Below are 14381 nucleotides of genomic sequence, written 5' to 3'. Positions count from 1 at the left end.
TTTCGACCCACTGAATTGTAAAAATCTTTATAAAATCATTATTCGAGATTTGGACTTAATCCTTTTTCTCATGTTTTTAAAACTCCTTATGTTCCCTGAAAAGTATAAAAACTCAACGTAGAATGTAACGATTATTTAATGGTGATTTTTGAAAGTTACAGCTTGACTTTGGTTTTCGAAAATGTGAGTTTTACCAAAGGTTCAATATAAATGCTTTGTCAATTCTTAACCTGTGATAGTTGAGAGGTGGGACTGATGATAGGAGGACCTAATAGGGGCAATAAAGGATAGAATAGACCACACCTGATTTTTGTAAGTATAGAATGTTTAAAAATGTTAAGCCATCTTTCCTCGGTAGAAACTTATGTTGTCTTGTTTTACTTTTTAGAACCATGCCTCCAAAGAGATCTACACCTACACCCTCTACCATGTCCCAAGAGGAGATTGACCGTTTGATATCTATGAATGAGGCTTTGACTGCGGCACTGAAGGCTAAAGGGTCAGTTCAGGATTCAGCAAAGATGAGTGCTAATATTGCAAGACATAACCCGACGAAGTATGACGGATTAGGTGAACCATCTTTACTAGGAGATTGGCATAGGGAGTTCGATAACCTTTTTGAGTTGTTGGGTTGTCCTGTGGAGCTACAAGTAGATCAAGCTGCTTACTATTTGAGGGGAAAAGCGGGTTTGTGGTGGAATCGTAGTAAGGAGGTCTTAAGGGAAGCTTGGAGGGAGAGTGATGAACCTTTTATCACTTGGAAAGGTTTTAAGGAGACTATGAGAGCTGTATTTGTGCCAGAACATATTAGGAGTAAGATGAGAGCTGAATTTGATTCTTTCAAGATGACTGATGAGATGACAGTAGAGACTTATTATAACAGGTTTATGGAATTGTCAGAATATGTAGCGGATTTGAATTTTAGTGATGAGATGTTGGCACTCAGATTTGAAAAGGGGTTAACAACCACTATTAAGAAGAGGCTTGCAGCCGGTCAACCGAGTACCATGGATGATGTTTACCAGCGAGCTGGGCACGCAGAGAGGATTGCTGACATGTTGAAGGAAGAGAAGAAGGAGAAGGAAGGGAAGAAAGAAAAGGGGGAGAAAAGGAAGACTGAAGCTGTGGGGGATGAGGGAAGTAAAAGGACATATGGTGGATTTGGGTATGGTGGGAGCGTGGGAGCTATTCGTGGAGGTGGTAACTCGATGTTTCAGGCATGCTACTCTTGTGGCAAATACGGACACAAGGCAAGGGAATGCAGATCGACGACAAAGTCTAGTAATGGAAGGGGAAGCTATGGGAATGGGAATCGTGATGGAGGTTACTATACTCCTATGTCAGGTTATGGGAGCAATCAAAAGTCAGGAGAATGGACCAACCAGAGAAATTTTAATAACAGTTATGCAAGCCAAAATCACAATGACCAAGGGAAAGGAGGTGACCAGAGCAATGGTGGGAAGTCAACAGCTACTACAGTGCAGGGGGGAAAGAATACTTAGTTAGTGGATGACTTAGAAAATTTTTACTATTATTATTTAGGCATTTTCTTTATTTTGGTAGCACCTTAATGATTATTTAATGGAAACTTCGGGACGAAGTTTTTTTTAGGAGGGTAGAATGTGATACTCCTCAAGTTTTTATGTGTGTTAATTACGTTTGCCTTGTCTTTAATTGGTGATGCTAGCATTTCTTTTAGTTTGAGTGATATCTTTTGAGTATTACGGTGAACTTCGGGGACAAAGTTCATTTTAAGGAGGGAAGACTGTAATACCCCGTACTTTGATAGCTTAATTAATAATTATTGTAGAAAATATCTTAATAAAATTATTACTCGGGAATAGTATCGGGTTAAATAATAAAATGGTACTATGCAGTTGTATAGCAGTGAGACGGAATAATAATGGTAACAATACTCATAAGAGTAAAGGTAAAAATAATATTAATTAATTATATTGATATTACTATTATAATATTAACTACCTTGGCCAACACTAATTAAATATTATTATTACTATAACCTAGCAACATACATATATATATATAAAAAAAAAAAACTCCCTTCTTTCCGTATTGTAGTCATACCCAAAAACAAAGAAAAGAAAAGAGAGGCAGAGAGAGTGAGACCGCGAACGGCGAGGACAAGAGAACGACTGCACCGAGACAAATGAGATCTCTCGCGTTGTTCGCCCCCGTCTTAATCACCTTCACAATCTCAAGTGTCTTCACTAGTTAACAAGGTACGTAATAACTCATCTTCGTTTAATACGTTAGTTAATGGTTAGTAAATCGTTTCAATGTCGGGTTTGAGAAACGTTACATAGAAAGTGAGTAGGATGATTATAGGGTCGTTCTTGGTCATTGATAAAAGGTTCATCGAGTTGTCTACGATGACGACAGTGGTTGTTAATCGTTGCTTTTAAAACTGGAGAATAGTCCGCTCATACTCGGTTTTGCATCGGATCTGAGGAGTCTCAGGGTGGTCGACTAGGGGAGGTTGTTGGAGCGTGTTTAAGGGGAGTTTTATGGTGTTTTAAGGCTGTTTAAGAGTCGTTACGGTGCTGGACAGAACATGCCGTAGTACTGTTTTTGAAGCCGCTCCGACGAACTTTTGGGGCTGTTTTACATGTCCTATTCAGCGGGTTGGTTTCCGAATTTTGTACCATGTCTAAAGTTAAGTATAAGGAGCGATTGGGTAGTGCTTGCGAGTTGTTTTATGGTTGTTGCGCCGAGACCGTCACTTCCCTGTTTTGGTTCACGCGTTGTAGTTGTGGTCTAGGTTTGAGTTCGTGCGTAGTGTGGTTTGGGTGTCGGGTGTTAGTCGGGTTTAGCCGTGGTGGACTGGTGGTTGTGTGTGTTTGGGTGAGTCGGGTAAGGAATGTCGTGGTGGTGACGAGCGTGTAATTAAATAGTGTATGATGTAGGATGGTTGGGCGTGGTACGAGACTACGAGTAGTTTGTGAATTGGTTATTGTTAATTAGTTAGTGAATGTCATCATATGATGATGATGATACTATGATTGTTGGTGTTCTTGCATTTAGACATATAAAAGTATATGGGTGAGTAATTAAATGAGTTAAAGTGAGTGTTTATTATATAGTTAATAAAATAATTAAATAGGTAATTTGGCATAAGTTAATTAGATTAAGTAATGAGTCAGTTAGTATAGTTACTAATTAATATGTATTATAATTATTATAATTGTAGATTTCGGCTGTGTAGAAGATTGTTACTAATTGGCTTGTGTGCGCGGATTTGCTAAAAGGTAGGATAACTACTCAACTCGTTTTGTTTTGTGGAATTGAATGGATGCGTAATTATTATTACTCAATTATAGTTGGATGTTTTTTTTATTGGATGACAATATTTATATTGGCATGTTATTTTATTGATTATCCTCAGTCTCGGACTGGGACGACAATGAGTTATGAGATTATCCTCAGTCTCGGACTGGGACGTCATTTGTGCTTATCCCCGGGCCAGGAGTTGGCGGGACGACGGTGTGGTGGAGCCTCGGTCACGGACCGGGACGACTAGTGTGGTTATGATGGGAATAGGTAGTGGTATTTATTCCACGTGTTTACATTTGTTAGTTTGTATATTTAATGTTGTGTGATTATCCTACTCAACCTCGTGGTTGACAGTGTATTCGTGAACACCTGTGATGAACCATAATGGGGAGCAGATTTGACAGGTACTAAAGATTAGCTGACTTGGGAGCATTGGGATGTGAGCTCGACTTGGACCATAGTTGCTGTCTAGATCACTTAGTTGACTTATACAACTTTATTTATGTAATTTCCGCTGCGTAGTATATTGTAATGTTAAGGTTTAAATTTAATCGGTTGGTAATGTAATAAAACCATTATTTCAGTTAAAGTTATTAAAGTACTTTGGTTTGTTTTAATTTGTATCATTTACCTCGGGCAACCGAGATGGTAACAGTCCTATTTATTGAGAATGTCTTGCTAAAGGCTCCTAAATAAATGGGGGTGTTACACTGGTGGCGGCTGTGGCGGCAGAAATGGTAAGAGTTCAACCCCTCCTCTGTTTTTCATTGTTTATGTCGGGGTTTTGGTGGTTGTGTCGTGTCTGATAGGAGAGTTTATGGGGGTTGTTGACAGGGTATAGGAGTAGAGTGGTAGGGGACGAGTGAAATGGTGGTGGTTATGGTGGCTTTAGGTGGTGGTGGTGGCTGAAATAGGTGGCAGCGACAAGGGTGGCAAACGGGCTAAATGGTGCGTTTTCAGGCGAGTTTGAGTGATTAGATTTGGGGTGGCGCCACCGTGGACTAGGGGGAGGTCGAAACGGTGGCGCCATGTCGTCTGGGTTCGTGGGTTGACGGCGAGTAAGCCGGTGGTAGTTTGGGCAGGGGTTAGTTAATAGTTGCGGTGGTGGCAGGTTGAGAACGAGAGGTGTTTGGTGATGCGTGGTGGTGAACCAGGCCAAATGGCGGCCTTGGTTTGAACCGCCGGTGGCAGTCGACCCCAGTGGGGGTGGTTGTTGGTGGTTGGGTTGAAGTGGGGACCACGACTGGTGGTTGTCGCGGTGGTATAGGTGGCGTGTGAGGAGAGTGGGTGCGTGTGAAGGGGGTAGTGTTGATGACGGGCTGTTTTGGTTTTGAAACGGGTTTTTCATAATTTAATCGTTATATTTCGTAATGGGTCGTATTCTAAATTAATTAATTAATTCCCGAGTGCATTAAAATAATTAAAGACGGGTTTGAGTCGGGATGTTTGAATTGTTTAAAGTTGATTCGGGTATTTCTTAAATCATATAATTCGTTTAATCTTTTATTTATCATATTAGTTATTTAATTTAATTCCCGAGTCTTTTAAATAAATTATTCCCGAGACATTAAATAATTTATTTAATTTAATCCCAGTCGTTTAAATAATTAGAGATGGACTTTGAGTCGGACTTTGGTTAAAATGGAAAGTTACTATATCGGGAAAGTTTCTATTTTGGGAGATTTCTATATTTAGTAGTTAGTAATTATAAATATTATAATTGTTCTAGGTGACGGATTCGTGAAGGATCGATAATCAAATTCATTGCTTTACTTTCGGATCGCTTAATTGCTTAATTGGAATTGCTGGCACTTTGAGGTAGGGAAATACACTTGATTGATTATCGTTGTTGTTGAATTGTGTTGACTTGTTTCATGGTTGTTGATTTACGTTATCACTTATATTCGGAAAGGTGATTGACTGATTTGATCGTATTGAGTATGATATCACAACATCGGGTAACTGGCATGACTTTATGATTCATCGATTCGATGATTTATATACATATTGCATTGCATTAATTATCACGTTGAGCATTTCATATGCATTGGAGTTGGAGGATGATGTGGTAGTGACGATGTTGAGATACGATGTGATGTTGTGATAAGGCCCAGGCGGGTTCTGCAGGACTTGCCCTGGTGTCCTCAGCTGCGAGCTGGTAGATCGGCTTCGGTCGATATATAGTCTACCGGGGATCGGTATGGCTGGGCGTTCCGGGGTATGAGATGTGTGTGATGAGTTGAGATGGAGATGGAGGTGGCGGAGTATCATGCATATCATATTTTATTGTTTATTGTTTTCCCTACTCAACCTCGTGGTTGACCCTGTGTATTCGTGAACACCTGTGATGAACCTTTTAATGGGGAGCAGACTTGACAGGTTAAGAGATAGGACGGGAGCTTGATGGGCGTGAGACACTGGATCAGACGACTTAGTAGCTAGATCATGATGTAGAAGACTTTCACTTTTATTTATATTAATTCTTGTAATTTGACGTAAAAGAGGTTTTGTAATAATTAAGTTAAAATAATTACATAAATTGCCTTGGAGTTTAATTTGTTATTCACTATCTCGGGAAACCGAGATGGTAACAGTCCGTTTTATTAGGGAATGTCTTGACGAAGACTTCTTTTATAAACCGGGGTGTTACAACTACACTCTTACATGACATGATGCACAAAGAAGTTGAGGTATACGTAGACGACATGATTGTCAAATCCAAGGATAGAGAAGGGCATATTGCGAACCTTCGCAAATTTTTCGCAAGGCTACGAAAATACAACATGAGGCTCAATCCTCAGAAATGCACATTCGGAGTAACATCTGGCAAACTCCTGGGATATGTCGTTAGCCAACGAGGTATAGAAATAGACCCTTCCAAGATCAAGGCTCTGATCGAAATGCCACAACCTCAAACAGAAAAAGAAGTCAGAGGATTCCTGGGAAAAGTGCAATATATAAGTCGATTCATATCGAAACTCACCATGATTTGCGAGCCTATCTTCAAGAAGCTCAAGAAAACAGACCACACCATGTGGGATGATGATTGTCAAAAGGCATTCGACCGAATCAAAGAAATACTGGCTAAACCACCAATGCTCATGCCACCTCAACAAGATCAACCTCTTGGTTTATATCTCACAGTAACCGAAACAGCCATGGTGCCATGCTAGCTCAGACCGTAGGAAGTGAAGAAAGAGCTATCTACTACCTTAGTAAGAAGTTCTTGGAGTTCGAGTGCAAATACTCACAACTCGAAAAGACATGCCTCGCTCTTGTGTGGGCGACGAAGAAGCTACGCCACTACATGCTTAGCTACTCCGTCAAAATATACTCCAAAATGGATCCAGTCAAATACCTCTTCGAGAAACCCGTCCTCAACGGACGCCTAGCAAGATGGACCTTGATGCTCTCTGAATTTGATCTCAAATACGTGCCTCTGAAAGTAATAAAAGGTCGCGCCGTTGCCGAATTCTTCGCAGAAAATCCCATCAACGATGCACAAACAATAGATACTTGGTCATTTCCGGACGAGGATATACTCCAAACTGATGTAGACTTCTGGGACCTTTACTTTGATGGGGCATCAAACTTAAGAGGATTTGGAATAGGAGTGTTGCTCATTTCTCCTGAAGGTGAGCATACACCAATCGCTGTCAAACTCGACTTCGAAGTGACAAATAATGCTGCCGAATATGAAGCTTGTCTCATCGGATTACAAGCGGCAGTAAGCTTGGGCATTAAAAACCTCCGAGTATATGGGGATTCATCACTGATCATCAACCAAGTTATAGGATCTTGGAAGATTCGAAGCGAAAGCCTAACACCTTATCAAGCCAGAATAGACCAAGTTGTCCAATTCTTTGATCACGTGACATATCTACACCTACCTCGGGAAGAAAATCAATTTGCAGATGCTCTTGCAAAACTTGCATCTTTGATTAATATGCCAGATGACATGGTGGAAATGCCTTTGTGCATCGAACGACGGTCAGAGCCGGCTTATGTACACCAAATCACCGACGAAGAGGAAATCACGCAGGAACCCTGGTTCCAAGCAATTCTAAATTTCAAGCTCGATGGTACCTATCCACCCGATATTGACAAGAGGGGACAACGTGCTATACGACTATTAGCTTCCCAATACGTTCTCATGCAAGGAGAGTTATACAAAAGAGCACCTCTTGGTGTAATCCTACGTTGCCTTGATCATTCACAGGCACGAAAGGTGATGGAAGAAGTCCACAATGGAGAATGCGGTCCTCACATGAGTGGGCCCATGATGGCAAAGAAAGTCACACGTTTGGGATATTATTGGACCACAATGGAATCTGATTGCATCAAATACGTAAGACATTGCAACAATTGCCAAATCATCGGGAATGTACAACACGTCCCTCCTTCATTGCTCTATACGATGACCTCACCTTGGCCATTTTCTGCTTGGGGAATTGACATAATCGGAAAGATAACCCCAACCGGAACAGGAGGTCACTACTTCATTCTAGTGGCAATCGACTATTTCACCAAATGGGTAGAAGCGGCTTCCTACACTAGTCTTACGGCTAAAAATGTGGCAAAATTCATACAAAACAACATCATCTGTCAATACGGTTGCCCACATGAGATCATTAGCGATAACGGATCACATTTCCAAGCTGAGACTGAGCAATTGCTAGCCAAATACAAAATTAGGCATCATCACTCTTCGCCCTATAGACCACAGACTAACGGCGCGGTAGAAGCAGCAAATAAGAACGTTGTCACAATTCTCAAGAAGATGATTGACAACTATCGAGATTGGCCAAGCAAGATACCCTTTGCTTTGTGGGGATATCGTACATCTGTTAGGACACCCACTGGGGCTACTCCTTTCTATTTGACCTACGGAATGGAAGCTGTACAACCAGTCGAGCTAGAGATACCATCCTTGCGTATTCTACTCGAAAGTCAAATCCCAGAAGCCGATTGGAAGAGGGATAGATATGAAGAACTCATCCTCCTGGATGAACGTAGGCTACGCGCTTTGCATAATGTCCAAACATATAAAGCACGTATCAAACGAGCTTTCAACAAAAGGGTTAGGTTAATAAATATCAAGGAAGGAGACTTAGTACTTAAATCGGTTAGAGCTCTTCTACCTGTTGACCCACGGGGAAAATTCAAACCTAATTGGGCCGGACCATTTCTATTCAAATCCATACTTCCAGGGGGTGCGGTTAGAATCACAGACCTAGACGGGAATGAGTTTTTCAACCCGACAAACCTTGACCAACTAAAACGGTACTATGCCTAGAATAGGAACAAAAACGCGCCTCGCGTAACCTCACGTGTCGCTCTTGCGGCACTAAATAAACGGCCCCTGGCCAAGCTGAAATAAGCTAATGTCACTTTGTTCTTGCACTTTGACAATTTTTTTGTCATCCTCATATCATCAAATAAACTAAATTTGCACCTTCAGAGTAAGCAAAATCTCATGCTTATTTTCTAAGTTCACTACAAGCTCTTGCTTAGAACAATTATTCTTTTACATTTACTCGAACTACGCGCAAGGGTTTGATTTCATTTTTTTAAATGAATACATAGGCAATCCTTTATAGGATACAACCCATTATATTTAAAATGTAAATAGAAGGACATTTGCATTGCATTTGGAATTCGACAAGAATAATAAATAGAAAATCACAACGGTTTCATAACCATTTAACCTTTTTATTTTATTCATTTTCTAATAATAATACGCTACATAATAAAAATAGAATAGGCTAGGATTCTAAAAACCCCACCTTTTTATTACAATAATAATAATAATAAATAATATATAAAGACTCAGGCTATTCTTCCATCTTCCCTTTGCCCTTGTCATTCTTGTCATATTTCTTGTCACGACCTCGAGCCGGACGCTCTTGCGCCACTTCGGACCTAATCACCAAAGGTCTTTCTCGAGGCCTAGACTTTCCATTCTTGCCAATCACCATCTCTACGACAGGAGAGGTCTTCGGTTTCTTCGAAGGATGAACGACTCAAACCCGGCTTCTTCCTCTCCCTCAGTCAAATGCTTTTCTTTCTCTTTCTCCTTCTCGCGCACCTTGTAGTCAACGGGTTCGCGCTTCCTCAATCTCTCGCGCTCTTCCGGAGTAGTAGCTTTCCTCCATCGCAGATAAGAATCTGACACCCATAAGGCATTAGCAGAAGAGTTCAAGAACCATACATTTCTTTGAGCCCATTTAATGGCCCACTCCCTTCAGCTCTCAGTAGTAAGCGCCACAAAGAGCTGGGACGGTATCAAGCTTCGGGATCGTCCGCTTTAGTCCAACTTGTCTCATCACCTCTCCGGAAGATGCACACCATAAATTCCAAGCCAGGAATGCGCACGGACCGAGTAGGATCCAAAGAAGACACTCCAGTGACAGATTTGAGATGCCACCACGGCACAATCCATCTAATCAACGGGCCATCATCACTCTTCAGTTTGTTCTCCCAATAATTGCAAACTCGGGTAAAGTCCACCATGTAAAGCCTGGTCCTCATTGCAATTGAACGAGCATGATAAGAAGGAACATGAACTGGGGGCTCGATCAATCGAAGCCATTCCATAAGCCAGACCTACCAAAAGCGGGTATTAGACATCAAAAAAAAAAAAAACGAACGAAAAAAAAAAGAAGAAAGGAAAAGAAAAAGAAAGAAATGTTCTTTTACCTGCAGAATGACGGGACTTCCCAAATACGGTAGGTCGCGATTGGCTTTCCTATTATCCAAGCCCAAAAGGATCTCTCCTAAGCATAAACAAGCTGGGCTCCTGCGCACCTCCATTTGCTCAACAAGGCCCAGAAGACGGGGATCACCTCTCAAGTCTTCATCAACATGCCCTTGGAAGACATACACATGTAACAAGCAAAACCCAAATGCTCTTCGCCTGGCAACATAAGAAACGGTGGGGTCAGCCCTGCTAATAAATCGGTCAATAAAGTCCAACATTCGCACTCCCTTCGAGGTCACTAGACGGTCCACCTCGAGTCTAGTCAACCCAAGCAAGTCTCTAAATTTTCTCTTGTACCCTTGCGAAGTGGAAGAAATGGCAGGCAAGTGTTCAGGGTCCCACCCGCCAATCGCAGCAATTTCTTCAGGAAATGGGCAAATATCGCCTCCAGGGAACGCAAAAACATGGTAATTCGGGTCCCAATAATCAAGACAAGCATCCAAGAACGGTTTGACAACGTTGATAAGCTTCAAACTCAGCAATGATCCAAGATTATAGGCGCCCATATCATATTTCTCCGTATTGGAAAATTCGTTGGTCCATTCTTTTACGCGAACCTCTAAAGTATTCATGATGAAGGATTATTTTGAGAGTTTTATGTAATAAGACGAAGAAGAGACAGAAGAATTGTGTGAATAAAAGATCCATCGACGTCTCTATTTATACTAATTTATGTTTCAAAAAATCCGCCAGAACAGAACAACCTGGGAACCGGCGCAGCACCTGCTGCGCCTCTTCAAATGGACGCAGCTCATGCTGCGCCTCTTCCTCAGCTTAACTTCTGTAATTTTCCGCGTTGGATCTTTCCTAATTCCATGACGAATAATTTCCTATTTTCCTACGGGTTATTATTTTGGTAAATACGTGAAAATTACCATATTTCGGGTTTCCTAACTTCCGCGGGCACGCTTTCCGAGACGACATCGACATTTTCGTCATTTTCGCACACTTGTACATTTTCATTTTAGGAAATAATTTTCATTTTTTTAATATTTTTCATTTTAAGAAATAATTTTCATTTTTATAATTCATTTTAGGAAATAATTCTCATTTCGATTTACATTTGATTCATTTATTTCATTTCATTTTTTTAATCATCTCATTTCTAACTTATAGATTTCTATTTTTTCCTTTTTTTAGGGGGTAACCCTCCCTACCGTCCGGTCATTTCCGGCAAAATTTTTGCATTTTTGCATTCTTTTGAGTCATTCGTTTTGCGCTAATTCAGGCCATGTATATATACAAATGTATGTTTTGCGTGACTTCTATGTAAATTTCGGCAGCATGACGGCGTAAACCGTCATCTACCAAACCTGTTTAAAACTAACCTGCAGGCACAAGTAACGCAACCCAGCAACAAAGGCACTCAGGCCATCTTATATACAACCAAAAAAGGGAAATATAAAACAAATTAGGGGCTCGAGCCCCAAACAAAGTCCAGAATGTTCAAAATGAAGGTCCAAATGTACAACTGTGCAAAATACAGCCAACAAACAAACAAAAACTAAACAAGACTACTGTTGGTCGCCCTCCAGCTCTGCAACCCTTGCCGCAAGAGCAGCAATCTCGGCGTCTCGAACCTCGAGCTTCCGCAACAAGCGAGCTGTCTCCTCCCGAGACTGGGTCAACTCTCGCTCCAGCTCGCGGTCCCCCTGTAAACAACAAAATTGGCTCATGTCAATCGTTTCAAGAAAAGTTGGAAAATCAAAATTCAAAAATGAAACAGGCACAAGGTTCATACCTGACGGCCTCGACCACCGACAAGTGCCTCGACGGCAGTAGCTCGCAGCCGGTTGGCCACCCTCCATAACGCCACGAACCGAGACGGCGCAACCTGCATTTTCAAAAGGAAGTCCTCAATAAATGAATAAACTCAATCAAATATGTTCTTACACAAAAACCACACAAAATTAGAGGTTTACCCTCCGAATCAAATGTTGCCAGTAATCCAGCCCAGCATCTGTCACAGCCACGCATCTCGGAGATCGTCGTCCTCCCGGTCGCGTCAGTGTACTCGAGGGTCTCGGGGTACTCTGGGGGCTCGATGCCCGCCGCCTCAACCTCCTACAAAACCAAATATTTCTCATTAATCGATGATCTTTCATCATAGTTCTCAAAAAATCAAGTAAAGAGGAAGAGTAAAGATGCTCACCACTACCGGCCAGTACGCCAGCCTCCCGTAGAGGAACGCCGAGTAGTCCTCGCCAGGAAGAAGTAGGGCGTCACCACCAGCGCCAGCCATGTCAGCCTCCCTCTCTGCCTCAGAAGGCTCCCTGAACATCGTCCTGGGAGGATCGACGGGAACCGTCAACATGTCCCAATAGCACTGACGAGCCAAGCGCTCGCCCAAGTACCATACATGACCCATCAACGTCCTCAAGAGCAGCCGACTCGAGCTCCTAGGCCGAAGGACCTCAGCCACAAAAGGAGGCGCTCCAGCGTACTCCGCCCAAGGCCTGGGCACCCACTGGGACAAGATAAACAAAGGAATCATTCATATGATCAATTTAAAGGCAATATAAAAGCAAATGAATAAAAGTGAAATGCTTACGCTGTCTAGCTGAAGAGCGTTCACGTCCCGCCGGTAGACACCGTGAGAAGAACGCTTGCTCTTCGTCCTGCACATCACCCAATCCCTCACCACGGGATAGGCCTTCTCCAGCGGCTCCGTCCTCTTGAGCGCGAGGCCCGGAAAGTAGGAGTACACCCACGCCTGTAAAGCAGGATAGTCAATAACGATCTTTCGTGATTTGCTAAAGAAAGGAATTGATTTTGGTCTAAATGAAGGTTCATACCTCCAAAGCGAGTCCGGTCCGACGGCGCCAGAGAAGTCCCTTTCTCCATCAACTCCGGACGAACCATGGCCCTCATGAAGCGGATGAGGACCGAAAAACCAGCAGTGACCCAGTCCCAACGCCCTAGGGAGCTCAGGTCTGAAAGGAAGGGAAGAAGCTTCGTCAACAGCCTCTATCCCTTGTCTCCGAGGTTGATCGAAGACAGAAACCACCAGAGCCACAAACGGATCCTCTGCTCAGCTGTACAGGGAGGAGGAGCCGTCTCCCTCCCGTCAATCGTCACCAGCGCCGGGATTTTTCCCCGCAAAGTAGTCTCGAACGTAGGAGCTGGGCACCAATCCCGGCACTGTGACAGCCCTCGGCGATAAGTTCCGCCGATCAACCTCCTAGCCTCGGCCGAGTCCACCCTTATGGCGCCTCTCCGCCACTCCACGCCCGATCCCGCACGACGCCCAGAAATCATGCCGTAGTCCTCCAGAGTGACTCCCACCTCACCAAAAGGCATGTGAAACATGGAAGTCGTATCCCAGAATCGGTCCAAGAAAGCGCGGACCAGGCTAAGGTTAGCCCGCAGCTTCCTCTTCGCGATATCCCTCCAGGCCTGCACCAAAGCACCGAACGCTTCGCGCTCGATCATAGCGCGCTCCTCCGCCGACAGTCGCTCGTAGCACTCCATCGTTGTCGTGTAACCCGAGAACGACCTGATGTTCCCGGCCTCCTATTGGGATTTGAAACAAAAACTATCTTTAGTTTTTTGAATGAAAATTGGAAGAGATATGAAAAAATGAATGAAAGAAGATGGGTGATGAGTAGTGAATTCCTATTTACCAAGCTCTGCACCGTCCTGTAGGACAGGTGACCCTCTGCGCACCCACAAAGAAGTGCCTACCCTCCCAGTCTCGGCCCACGCGGAGCTCCTCTCGGTGACGACCTCCTCGTCCAACGTTGGCCCGTCTCGGGGCCTCCTCCTCCTCAACAGCCTCCTCCTCATGGATCTCGTCCCCAGCAGCCATCACCGCGGCGGTGAAGGCCTGCTCTAAAGCCTCCTCGATCACAGCAACGTCTATCCCCATGGGAGTCCTCCCAGAAGTAGAAGCCACATCACCTGTAACATTAAAGCAAATTTAGGCCGCGTCACGTGACGACGAGCCTTGGTTAAAGGATTTTCGAGCCTTTGGAAGCCCTGAAACCGCTCTTTTCTCGCCATCTTTGGCCATATTCTCACAAACCCGAACACTCATGTGGTCATTTGGGTCAAGTCAAGCCTAATTTGAAGCCTAGTTCCGGGTTCAAGTCAAAATTTCGGCAGCATTTCGTTATAACGACGATTATGCCCTAGAAAAGTGTCCTGAAAAAGCTGTCACAAACCAAAATTCCGAGATGGTAGGAAGTTTAACCATCATCCAAGGATCCCGAGTATCAAGTTTCATCGCAAATGGACAATCTTAAGGCTATTTTCGAAGTAATTTACGGTTTAGCTGTGAAATCGTCTCAAATTCACTCAAATGCTCAAAACTCAACGAAAATTCGAGAAA

Source organism: Silene latifolia, chromosome 2 (assembly GCF_048544455.1).
Source record: "Silene latifolia isolate original U9 population chromosome 2, ASM4854445v1, whole genome shotgun sequence".
In the NCBI taxonomy this organism is placed as follows: Eukaryota; Viridiplantae; Streptophyta; class Magnoliopsida; order Caryophyllales; family Caryophyllaceae; genus Silene; species Silene latifolia.
This window is presented reverse-complemented; position numbering follows the sequence as displayed.